The sequence below is a fragment of the Bombina bombina genome, chromosome 2, assembly GCF_027579735.1.
Source record: "Bombina bombina isolate aBomBom1 chromosome 2, aBomBom1.pri, whole genome shotgun sequence".
NCBI lineage: Eukaryota > Metazoa > Chordata > Amphibia > Anura > Bombinatoridae > Bombina > Bombina bombina.
In genome coordinates, this window is record NC_069500.1 from 756277553 (window position 1) to 756291335 (window position 13783).

Sequence of the window (13783 nt, forward strand, 5' to 3'; positions counted from 1 at the left end):
GCTAGCTCCCAGTAGTGCACTGATGCTCCTGATGCTATCTAGGTATGCTTATAAAAAGGATTCCAAGAGAACAAAGTAAATGTAATAATAGAAGTGAATTGGAAATTTGTTTAACATTGCTTGTTCTCTCTGAATCATGAATGTTTAATTTTGACTTTACTGTTCCTTTAAAGGGACAGTGTAGTCAAAATTAAACTTTCATGATTCAGATAGAGCATGCAGTCAAACAACTTTCCAATTTACTTTTATTATCAAATATGCTTTTTTCTCTTGTATTTTTTTTTTTTAAAGCTAAAACTAGGTAGGCTCATAAGCTAATTTCTAAGCCCTTGAAGGCTGCCTTAGTCTGCAGAGACTTAGATACAAGGTAATCACAGAGGTAAAAAGTGTATTATAACTGTGTTGGTTATGCAAAACTGGGGAATAGGTAATAAAAGGATTATCTATCTTCTTAAACAACAAAACGCCCTTTAAGTAGCTCACCATACTCAAAGCCCTCCTGCTACTACACCTTGTCACCGACATGGGAAACTGTGTTAAAGGGATATAAAGTCCACATTTTTCTTTCATGATTCAGAGCATACAATTTAAAAATAAAGTTTCTGAATACTTCATCTAATTTGCTTGATTTTCATGGTATTCTTTGTTGAAGGGCATACCTAGTTAGGTAGTGGGCACTTGTCTGGAGCACTGTACGGCAGCAGTTTGTGAAAACACTGCTGCCATCAAGTGCTCTAGCAAATGTACATCATTGTTAAAAGCATTCTTGCAACACTACTCCCATAGAGTGCTCCAGACAAGCAGATGCTCCTGGGCCCAACTACATGCTTTTCAACAAAGGAAAAAACACAAGAACAAAGTTTGGAACTCTTTTCAATGTTTACACTCTATTTAATTCATGAAAGAAAAAATATTGGGTTTCATGTTCCTTTAAAGGCAAGGCATATACCAGCCGCTCACCCTGATGGTTACAATATGTGAGCTTACATGATGCTGGCTAATAAGTATGTTATGTGCAATAGCTTCTCTGTCAGAGTTACTTATCAGTAGCTAATTATGCTCTAAGGCTAGTGTTTTATAGGTGTTAAGCTAATGCAGCGTTAGCATTGCAAAAATATAATGGGGCTATCCCAACAGCAGAGGTATGAGGAAAAAGAAAGGAAAGGATGGGATGGAGAGATTGTAAGGAGAGGAGAAAGAGTGCACAGGGGACATGCAGTAGACACTGAAAGTGCTAAAATAGTAATTGGTTCCCAAGTGTGTTTGAAGAAATAGCCTTTAGCAGGTTCAATGGCAGCAACATGTAGAAGGTGCAGTTGACATAAAGAGGATAGAGGGGCTGCATGCTCAGACAGGCTCAAATGATGGTTATGAAGCCACAGATGAGTGGGGACAGGCAATCACTGACACAGGGTATTGCTGAGGGCAATGCAATAGCAAAGCAAGTTAAAGTACAAAGATGAAAACCCCCAATATCTTTAGCAGAGCTGCAGAAAACTTCAGATGTAGAACTACCAGCAATAAATATGTCTTACCTAAAACAAGCAATAGCTACAAAATAAACCATTACAATTTAATCAGAGCTCTGATAAACAAAATTAAGTTTGATCAGTGTATCTTTTCACCACATGGAGTTCAGTTTTGTTAATAATGAACACATCATGCAATTTTATACCATTAATAACAACTTAAAAGGTGAAAATAATTCTAATGAACTATTTAGCTTGTTTAAGCATTATCAGATTCACTCATAAAAACTTTAAAGCTATTGTTTAAGGTGCTACTCACACATTCTGAGAGGAGCAGGGAATGTGATTAAAATCACATGGTAGTTACAACTATGATTATTACAGAAATCTTTCCCTAGATGTTCCAAATATATACTGTATCTAGTACTGTATGTAAAAATTAAGACTTACTCTTAATCTTCTAAATAATGCTTTTTATACTTCATGTTGGTTGCACTGAGGAAGTAAATATTTAACAACAGACACACACAGTTCATACAGCTTTTAAAAAAATATGACTTCAGCCTTTTGAGAATTGGATTGACAGACTTGCAGGACAACAATTAAACTTACTTAATGTTTGCTGATGCTCTCTGACTGCAGCCATGCCACTTGGTCACACTGACAGAGACAGACTGAAGTGTATGCAGTCCCTGCAAAAATGAAACTGCTTCCTCCCATACTAACTTCCTGTCAGCCCCTAACACCTTTCTTCCACTTCAGTTTCCTGCCACTCTTGCCCTGGAGAATCACAGACCCGACTCCAGCACCTAACTGCCTCTAAATTTAGCTCTCTTGCCAGTTGCCAGCTGAACTGCACTGAGCAAATGCAATAATAGTAAAAAAAAAAAAATTAAAAAAAAAATGTGCTCCCCATTGTTGTGCTGGACCTGTTAGTGTCCTGAGTCTTCTCCACGCAGCAGCACACTGAGCACAGTCCTCCTCCAGGCCCTCCTCCACAGCCACAACCACAGCTGCTGACTCACTGAGCAGTTTTTCAGCTGCGGGCAGGGCAGACTACAGGCACGCAGAGACACACCGTGTCTGTGGTAAGGGACTCTGACAAGCTAACAGATATAAAAAGAGAAAACACTTTAAGTAACTTACTTTTTACCTGAGGTGACGACACCCTCCTCCTAGCTCCCTCCCTGGTCGACCGAGTCCACATTCCAGTAGCCACAGCCAGGCACTTGACCAAGTTGACTGCACCGCAGTCACACAGACCACTTCTGGAATCTGGATTCACTCACTGTTGTCTTCGGCAGGGCGCCACACAGAAGTCTCAGCAGCTCCCTCCTGCTCAGTCTTCTTCCCGCCTGAAGTCTGACAGTCTGTGTGTGTGTCGGCACTACCGCTAAGTCACGCTGCTCTGTCTGTGCAATCATTGGCCAGCACGGCCGGGGGCCTATCTAGGGGGTGTGGGCCTGGAGCTGTAGCAACTTAGTCCGTTCACAGTGACTAGAGTGTCCGACTCCTCCCCACCGCCTCACCCACACGTCACAGTGCTCACTGGTGCGTCTCACTCTGTACACTGTCGGTTCTTTCCCGCCCTATGGATAGCGGGCGCTGATTGGCTGAGTCTGCTCTTGCAGAGGCTGAATACAAACATAGCCTCTCTAGTATTGCGCACACAAAACTGGTGTTTTGCATTGCAGTGGCCGGGCGGCACGCGGGGGGGGGGGGCATAGGGTACCTTAACAAACAAAAAAAAATGTAATAAAAATTTAATAAGAATGTAATAAAAAATGTAAAATCTGCCTCCCCTGCCTCCTATGACTGCACGTCACTGCTACACAGGCCAAAATGTGTAAACTAAAGAAATAAATTCAATTAATATTATTTTTCATTGTCATGGCATCTTTATTTGAAAAAGCAGGAATGTAAGTCAAGCTTAAAGGGATAGTAAACTCTGAAAATGTATTTCATGATTCTGCTAGAGCATTTTTTTTTTTTTTTTTAATCTTTAGTTTTTATTGAAGTTTCACACAGGATACAAAAACAAAAAAACAAAAAAAAAACAAAAGCATAACAACAAAATACAAAATATTTCCTGTATGTTTACATATTTGGGGAGTGTTTACAAAATCATTTTTATCCTTCATGACTTACTTCCCCCATAAAATTAAAAAGAAACAGCAATTTAACATATACTCCAGTAAGCCCTCCTATTCGTTCTCCTGCTTGCTCCCTAATCCTAAATTACCTTCGACTTCAATACCATGCCAGGGGGAAGAAAGAAAAAGAAAGACAAAACAAAACAGGGAAAAAAAATAAAAAATAAAATAAAAAAATAAAAAATTAAAAAAAAAATAAAAAAAAAATAAAAAAAAAAATGAAAAAAAGAAACAAGATTTGGTAAAAAAGGAGAGTATGAGAAGAGAAAAGAGAAGTAGAACAATCACCAAATTCCCAACAGTACTAGTTCAATGTTTCTAAATGGGTATATTAAGTATTCAATTTCCGTAAGGGGGAGAGTTTTTATAAATATAGACCATTTTAAGAAAAACTTCTTAACGTCTTCGTCATTTGCAGATCGGTATCTACCTGTTCAAGGGTGCATTGTTTCTTTAAACAGTTTTTAATTTCTTTTATACTCGGAATGGCTCTAGTTTTCCATTTCTTTAGTATTAAGTATCTACCTGCTAATATACTGTAGTTAGATTAACAATTTTAATATTATTAGGGGGTAGATCCTTATCATGAGCAAGTAGGACCACCTTTAATGGTGAGAGAGACAGAGAGGGGACACCCAATGTACTAACCAACCAATATTGTACCTTCAACCAAAAATTTCTTATTTTTGGGCACTCCCAGAACATATGCACTAAGGCCTAGATTTAGAGTTTGGCGGTAGCCGTGAAAACCAGCGTTAGAGGCTCCTAATGCTGGTTTTAGGCTACCGCCGGTATTCTATTGGCTGATCGGAACAGCCAATAGAATGTGAGCTCAATCTGATTGGCTGATCGGATCAGCCAATCGGATTGAACTTGATTCTGATTGGCTGATTCCATCAGCCAATCAGAATATTCCTACCTTAATTCCGATTGGCTGATAGAATCCTATCAGCCAATCGGAATTTGAGGGACGCCATCTTGGATGACGTCCCTTAAAGGAGCCTTCATTCGTCGGTAGTCCGTCAGGCCAGCAGGATGTTCTGCGTCGGAGGTCTGCAAGATGGATCCGGAAGAAAGAAGATTGAAGATGCCGTTGATAGAAGACTTCAGCCGGATCATGGACCTCTTCAGCTCCCGCTTGGATGAAGACTTCAGCCGGATCATGGACATCTTCAGCCCCCCGCTTGGGCTTGGATCAAGACATCGGAGGAGCTCTTCTGGATCGATCGGTGAACCTGGTATGGTGAAGATAAGGTAGGAAGATCTTCAGGGGCTTAGTGTTAGGTTTATTTAAGGGGGGTTTGGGTTAGATTAGGGGTATGTGGGTGGTGGGTTGTAATGTTGGGGGGGGGGTATTGTATGTGTTTTTTTTACAGGCAAAAGAGCTGAATTCTTTGGGGCATGCCCCGCAAAGGGCCCTGTTCAGGGCTGGTAAAATAAAAGAGCTTTGAACTTTAGTAATTTAGAATAGGGTAGGGCATTTTTTTATTTTGGGGGGCTTTGTTATTTTATTAGGGGGCTTAGAGTAGGTGTAATTAGTTTAAAATTGTTGTAATATTTTTCTGATGTTTGTAAATATTTTTTTATTTTTTGTAACTTAGTTCTTTTTTTGTACTTTAGTTAGTTTATTTCATTGTAGTTATTTGTAGATATTGTATTTAATTAATTTATTGATAGTGTAGTGTTAGGTTTAATTGTAGGTAATTGTAGGTATTTTATTTCATTAATTTATTGATAGTGTAGTGTTAGGTTTAATTGTAACTTAGGTTAGGATTTATTTTACAGGTAATTTTGTAATTATTTTAACTATTTTAGCTATTAAATAGTTCTTAACTATTTAATAGCTATTGTACCTGGTTAAAATAAATACAAAGTTACCTGTAAAATAAATATAAATCCTAAAATAGCTATAATATAAATATAATTTATATTGTAGCTATATTAGGATTTATTTTACAGGTAAGTATTTAGCTTTAAATAGGAATAATTTATTTAATAAGAGTTAATTAATTTCGTTAGATTTAAATTATATTTAATTTAGGGGGGTGTTAGTGTTAGGGTTAGACTTAGCTTTAGGGGTTAATACATTTATTAGAATAGCGGTGAGCTCCAGTCGGCAGATTAGGGGTTAATAATTGAAGTTAGGTGTCGGCGATGTTAGGGAGGGCAGATTAGGGGTTAATACTATTTATTATAGGGTTAGTGAGGTGGATTAGGGGTTAATAACTTTATTATAATAGCGGTGCGGTCCGCTCGGCAGATTAGGGGTTAATAAGTGTAGGCAGGTGGAGGCGACGTGGGGGGCAGATTAGGGGTTAATAAATATAATATAGGGGTCGGCGGTGTTAGGGGCAGCAGATTAGGGGTACATAGGGATAATGTAAGTAGCGGCGGTTTACGGAGCGGCAGATTAGGGGTTAATAATAATATGCAGGGGTCAGCGATAGCGGGGGCGGCAGAATAGGGGTTAATAAGTGTAAGGTTAGGGGTGTTTAGACTCGGGGTACATGTTAGAGTGTTAGGTGCAGACGTAGGAAGTGTTTCCCCATAGGAAACAATGGGGCTGCGTTAGGAGCTGAACGCGGCTTTTTTGCAGGTGTTAGGTTTTTTTTCAGCTCAAACAGCCCCATTGTTTTCTATGGGGGAATCGTGCACGAGCACGTTTTTGAAGCTGGCCGCGTCCGTAAGCAACTCTGGTATCGAGAGTTGCAGTGGCGTTAAATATGCCTGTACGCTCCCTTTTTGGAGCCTAACGCAGCCATTCTGTGAACTCTCAATACCAGAGGTATTTAAAAGGTGCGGCCAGAAAAAAGCCAGCGTTAGCTACGCGGGTCGTTACCGACAAAACTCTAAATCTAGCCGTAAGTTAGCTTGAGGCAGAGAGCATTTTGGACACGTATTGAAACTAAGATTCAGGCACTGTGACCCCTTCCTCGGTGTAAAATATGACATGTGCAGGAGCTTAACCTGCGCCTCTCTCCATGTTGCAGAGGAGGTTGCCCTGGCAACCGATTGGACTGAAGAGGTAAGTAAAGCAGTGTCAAGGGTTTCAAGTCCTAGCATTTCGACCCACTTGTCTCGATTTTTTTCGATTGTTTCTAAGCTTTTAATTGAGACCAATTTTTGATAAATGTAGGAAATTGATGTAAAACCATTTTTGACTAATAAGAGACAGTTCTCTATATTTCCCAGCGTCCAGTCCCATCCATGTTCAGTTGATAAACTGGAAGCATAGTGTCTTGCCTGTAAATAGGCAAAGAAATTTTTATTTGGAATATGAAATTCTTCTTTTAGAGAGTTGAAGGTCCTAATACATCTGCTCTCAAAATCTAATAATTGGTAGACATGAGCAAGCCCCTGGGTCTCCCATTGCGCAAAGATGGCCAATTGCATCCCAGCTTGAAACTGTGGATTATTCAGTAATGGAATATATCTTGATACCCTAGATTCTATAGATAATGAGTTACATATCTTCTTCCACATTAAGAGTGGATTGTATATTGACCTCATTTTTTTTAATTCCGGAGGGAGCACGTTTTTATTACAATGTATTAAGGCCCTTAGATCGATTGGGTATGCTATATTAGAGTCCAATTCAATATTTGTAATATAGTTACTACTAGTCAACCAGTCCGCTATGATACGAGCTAAAAATACCTGATTATATATACGTATATCAGGGAGAGATAATCCTCCGAGTTTCGCAGGTAAAGCTAATTTAACTAATGAGATTCTGGGTTTTTTATTCTGCCAGATGAATGACCGTAAAACTATATTAAATTAAAGAATATCCTTAGTTTTAAGAATTAATGGGGTATTTTGAAGAACATAAAGTATTTTCTGTAGAAGAGTCATTTTGTATAACGCTATACGTCCTGTTAAAGATAGGGGAAGCATCTGCCAATTTTTAAATGCTGCTTTTACAGTTTTAAGCACCGGGAGTATATTCAGACTATACCAATTTTCAGGGTTATCAGATATCCATAAGCCTAAGTACTTAACTGAGTCTTGCACTACCCTAAACGGAATTTCTGTAAGTGAGTTCTTTGTCTGTTTGATCCAGAGTAGCTCTGATTTTGTGGTGTTGACCTTGTAACCTGAGAATGTTCCAAATTGATCAATTATTGTAAGCAGTTTAGGGATATTTCTAGAGGTATTTGAAATGTAGATTAACACGTCGTCCGCATACAGTGCCATTCGCAACTCCTTCTTCGTAATCCTAATTCCTTCTAATTGTTGTCGAATTTGGATGGCCAACGGTTCAATAGCCAAATCAAATAGGAGTGGGGAGAGAGGACACCCCTGCCTGGTTCCTCTTCCTAGTTTTATATCCTGAGATAAGTCCCCATTCACTATGATTTTAGTTGAAGCGTTTTTATATAGGTTGTTAAAAAAGCGGAGAAAATTGCCATCTAGTCCGAATTGCTTCAATGTATATGACAGGTGGTCGTAGTGTACTGAGTCAAACGCTTTCTCTGCGTCAATAAAAATGATTGCCTTATCAGGAGCATCCTCTCCCCCCATACTCTCTAACTCCTCCATCACTTTGGAGTATTCTACAGTGAGAAATACTTCCCTGATTTTAGCAGAGGAGTTGCGCTTCAATAAGAACCCAGCTTGATCTAGATGAATGATGTTGGGTAAAAGAGATTGAAGCCTCCTTGCCAGAATAGTCATGAGTATTTTGTAATCTGTGTTTAGGAGCGCAATAGGTCTATAAGATTCTTTTCTCGTCGGATCTTTTCCTTCTTTTAGAATAAGAACTGTATTAGAGGCAACGAAGTTTGATGTTGGCTCAGTGCCCTTAACATATAGATCATTAAATAACGAAGTTAGATATAATGTTATTTCAGGTGCCATTATTTTATAGATTTCGTTTGGGAGGGCGTCAGGCCCTGGGGCTTTATTTAAGGTTTTTTGAATAGTTGAGAGAGTTTCTTGCTTAGTTATAGGGGAGTATAAATTATCTAATAAGTCAGGAGTTAAAACAGGATGATTCAGGGGGGAGGAGCCAACCTTCACTAAGACAAGACGCACACCTATTGAGCTCCCGATATATTTACTATTTTTAAGGGATCTATTGCCTATTTTCCCCACTTCTCGCTCTACCTACGTGGAAGCTCTATCCATTACTACTACTAGGAAGCAGCACGGTACTTTTCGTCCTATCTCTTGGAACTTTGAACTCTCTAACCCTCTCAGGCCTAGGATGGGCAACGACGCTGCAGCCTCCATTTTGAGCCAGATGCATGAGCTGTTGGATCGCTATGGCGAGGCTCTTGGTAACACATCGGCTGAATTTTGCAAGCCTTACGCTAGATGTCCTAACTATCTTCCCACCTTGACGGCTCATGTGAGGGAATCTGAATGCACAAAGAGCACATTAGAACAGGGGCAACCGCCATCTTCTTTTCCAAAACCGACACCTATTTGCTTACAAGGCATGGTCGTGGGGGCCAGGAGGCTCACTTGGCTGGATGCCAGCGGTGAATTGCTGTCCGCTGTTGAACCGGATGATTCCCTAGTAGCTGCGCCCCTTGATGCCTCCAGAGAACCGTCACTGACAAACGCGCAAAAGAGCAGCTGCGGTTGGATACAGACGCAGGGACCGCACCAGACATTCAAATCCCTGCCGGCATTTTGGGACTTGCTGGAGAGGTATGAACAGCACAACACACTTAATACCGTGTCAGTTGTACTCAGAACCTATGCACTGTGCATACGCTGGGAGTTTCCACATCGGATAGACAATGTAAGTTGGTGCGCATTAAGGGGCCTCACACTACAAATGCAGTATACTCCTGACAACCTGAGAAGGGGCATCGGATAATCTGAAGTTCCCTATGATTATGCTAGCAGCTCTTGGTCTGCAGCATTTATGGCACCCACTTTGAAACTGAACAATCTCTCGCACACTAACTAGTGGGACTGCTTATTGTGCTTACACTCCCGGCTGGACCCCTGCAGCAGTAAAATATTCTGGGACAGATATGTTTATATTTTTCAGGACTGTTTTACAGTTGAGCCTGCTCTGGGGCATAACACGCAATAGTTGCCGAGGAAACAACCACCATATATATGTGTTCTTTGCTTATTTGTGATGCACCTTTTTATCTAGGTTCCGGCAACTAAGTGATCCTATGCAAGAGCCCTGTAGCTGGAATCTGCATACTACTAACATAATCAGTTTTCATTAACGGATTTTGCCACATCTGTTTTCTTGTCCACAGTATGTACTTTTACAAATCAGTTCTGCTATCTCATATATCTTATTTTGGCACAATACCTATGCTCATTTTGGACTGGTTACACATGTAATGTTCTAAAGTTAAAGCATAAGTTTTAGTTATAGGTCTGCTCTAATGTATTCTGCTCTCTTATCTCTATATTGCATATTATGGTCATTGTTTGTGTTATGCCTGTTTATTACAGTTTTGTGTTAGAGGGTACCTAGTAGGGAATTTTTTTTTTTTTTTTTATTTTTTTTAATTAGACATAAGCTAACTGGATGTTACACATTTCCATATGTTTGCAACCACTCATTTTCCATTTTTCTCCCTTTAGACATATGATCCCCTGGTGCTCATTTATTAATCTGGATCTAATTTTGACCCCAAATGTAGTTGTTTAAGTGACCATTTTTATATCCTGCTTCATAAGGCAATTGACATATGCAGTTACTTCTAGACTTCACACAGAGCCTAATTTCTATAACTGTTAGTTTTCAGGGCATGTACTCTGAGATCATTTCTACTATACACTGTTAGTTTTCTTACATAGCCCTGATGGTTGAATTATAGTGTGAGGAAGTTCCTACTTTACAATTTTAGACATGCCAGACAGGGTGTCAAATTCTAGCATTAAATTTAAGCTATATCATAACATAGGCTGTTATAATTCCCTTTCCCTAGGTGTCAACCATATAAAACCTTCTAATCCTGGATGGTGGGCCCACATCCGGGAGTTGGTGTATTTAAGTTCTCAGGGACGAGTTATTCAATGGTTTATATTGCTTTTATACTCACCTATTTCTCTTTTGTTATAAACTCATATGGCCTGTTCAATGCCTTACCCCTTAGCACCAAATAGTCATTAACTATATTGGATACTGCTATCGGTATTTTACTCACCTTACTTGCCTACTGGAGGAGCACTATGGTTATTACATATCCAGGTTTAGCAAATAGAGCACTATACTATCAGCATCCTACTCTTAAAAATGAGAATTTGTATAGTTGGATGACTTGCAGGTCTCACCTAATCTAATTCACTTTGTAAAATGAACACAGATTGGCATGTTGGACAGCTACAGGAGAATTCTGATGCTATAAAAGTTATCTCAACTGCACTTTCCTACAGGTACAGTTATTCGGCACAATCGGAAGACAAGCAGAAGTTTTATCTATTTGCCATAAGCAAAATACCACCTCCTACCCCCCCACCCCACATAATAATCCTTCCTTAGCAGAAGGTCTAAATACGCGGTTTATCTCGCATGTACCGCACCTAATTTACCTTTTTCTCTAGCAAAATCTTGCAGTATAACAATATTTTTAGTTTCATCTCTCCTATTAGTTCTGCAAGGTGGTCTAATATATAGTTATATTCATACAATCTTATACTGTTAATTCTATTCTTTCCATTTTTGTACATATAACAAGTGTTCACTCCCTGTTTACCATATCTTCTTTATAATTAACAGTTGCAGTATATTGAAAATGTAAAATTCGAGGGAAATGTAACGAGAGCTGTGAGTGGGCTCTCCTACTCTAAATAGCCTTCTGTCAATGTTATTCTCTCTTTTATGTACTGAGGCCCAAGGGTGGCCTCTTATCTTGGTAGAGAAGGCTTAGGTTATCATGGGCATCTATAAATTGTATATTCACGTCACACAATTGATATAACCAACCTTAGATTCTGTATCTCATTATGGACTCTATATAACATATCTTGTTATTACTACTCTTTGAATGAAATTGTGTAAGACTTTAATGGTTTATCTGTATGCCGAAACTTTCCCTCAATAAAAAATATTTAAAAAAAAAAAAAAAAAAAAAAAAAACAGGATGATTCATTTTCTTCCAAAATTCTTCACGTTCTGTGAGATTTGAAGTCTTAGTGGTATAAAGAGTTCAATAATAATCCTCGAATACTCCAATCAATTCAATTGATGTTTTGTAACACTTATCCTCTGATAATATAGTATCTATTATAGGAGATGCTTTATCCCGTTTGACCAAGTTTGCCAAAAGTTTCCCTGTTTTATTCCCGTAGTGATATAGCTTGGACTGTAATCTAAGATCATTTTGTGTTGTTTTGTATATAATAAAAGAGTCTCTATCTGCTAAAGCAGATATATATCTGGACCAGTTCTTTGGGGTTTTCTGATATATGTACCGATAATAAGCGTTTGTTACTGCTCTCAGAAGCTCCCCTTCCCTAATCTTTAATTTCTTAGATCTAGATATACTGAAAGCCAAAATTTCCCCTCTTAAGACTGCTTTGGCTGTTTCCCCGAACAAAGCCGGTCGAGTTATATGCTCATGGTTAAATTGAGCATATTCGCGGAACTTAATGTTCAACCAGTTTTTTAATTTATTGTCAGAGGCTAAATAACGTGGGAACTGGAACCCTCTAGTCCCTTTTTCAAAATTGTTAAGGTGAAATTCGAGGAAAATCGGCGCGTGATCTGATGTAGTGATTGGTGAAATTCCAGCTATTATCTTAGATTTACACAATCTCTCTTCAACAAGGAAAAGGTCTATTCTAGAAAGTGTCTTGTGTGCGCGGGAATGACAAGTGTATTCTTTAACATCAGTATTCTGTAGTCTCCATATATCGCATATTTTTAAATTTTTGGTCAGTTTGATAAATAGTTTTGATTCCAGGTTATCCCTCTTCGTTTTCTGAGGAGTAAGATTCCGTCTAAGCCTATCGATTGGAAATTTGGATGCCATATTAAAGTCTCCACCAAGGATCAGGAAACCCTCTGCACATGTCATGAGTTTATTCTGCAGATTTTCCCAAAACTGGAAGCTAAAAACATTAGGGGCATAAATATTGCAAAAACAGAATTTATGCTTACCTGATAAATTACTTTCTCCAACGGTGTGTCCGGTTCACGGCGTCATCCTTACTTGTGGGAATATCTCTTCCCCAACAGGAAATGGCAAAGAGTCCCAGCAAAGCTGGCCATATAGTCCCTCCTAGGCTCCGCCCACCCCAGTCATTCGACCGACGGACAGGAGGAAAAAATAGGAGAAACCATAGGGTGTCGTGGTGACTGTAGTTAGAGAAAATAATTCATCAGACCTGATTAAAAAACCAGGGCGGGCCGTGGACCGGACACACCGTTGGAGAAAGTAATTTCAAACTTCAAAAAACTCCAGCCACCATATCAGTTAAAAGACCTTTATTTTCTTATCCTGGGTCCAAACATACAACGTTTCAAGCTAATGTGGCTCTTAGTCATGTACATCTTAATCATACAGGTTCATGCTTTTTATACCCTCACCTGTTAATTATTCATCAACTGTTCATTAACCCATTGTGTGAAAAAAACATGTATTGCAACATGCAATAGTGACACCTGTTGGTTGTAAAATATAGTACATTCTTTTTTATTTTTGATGTCTCTTTATTTTTCAATAGAATGGGTGAACAGTATACATATCATTTAAAATATAAACATAAAACCTATATACAATATTAAAAGAGGAGCATAAAATCCAAACATCCACAATGTCTACACAGTCTACAAAGTATGTTTACATCAATCAAGATTTATTCCTTTGCAGAATGTATTTTCTATTGAGAAGAATTCTTTCACTTTAATTGATTCATTTATCCCTTATTTTACCATTATAACACCCTGCTATTCACAAGCCATTTTTATGCGCCCATGATCAACCAAAAATATACAAACAATCCTAACCTTATCCATGTGTGATTTCCTTTAGTAAAATAGACTCCAATCAAAGTCTTTATTGAGGCCCTTGGGGATAAGGCAATCCAGTTTGTGAATCCAGAACATCTCCCTAACTTTTAGGAGATGCTCTCTATCGCCCCCCCCCTCCTTGGTTTCATCACCTGGTCTATAACTAAGAATCTAAGCTGACTTATGTTGTGACCTGCAGAGAGGAAGTGAGAGGATACTGGTGC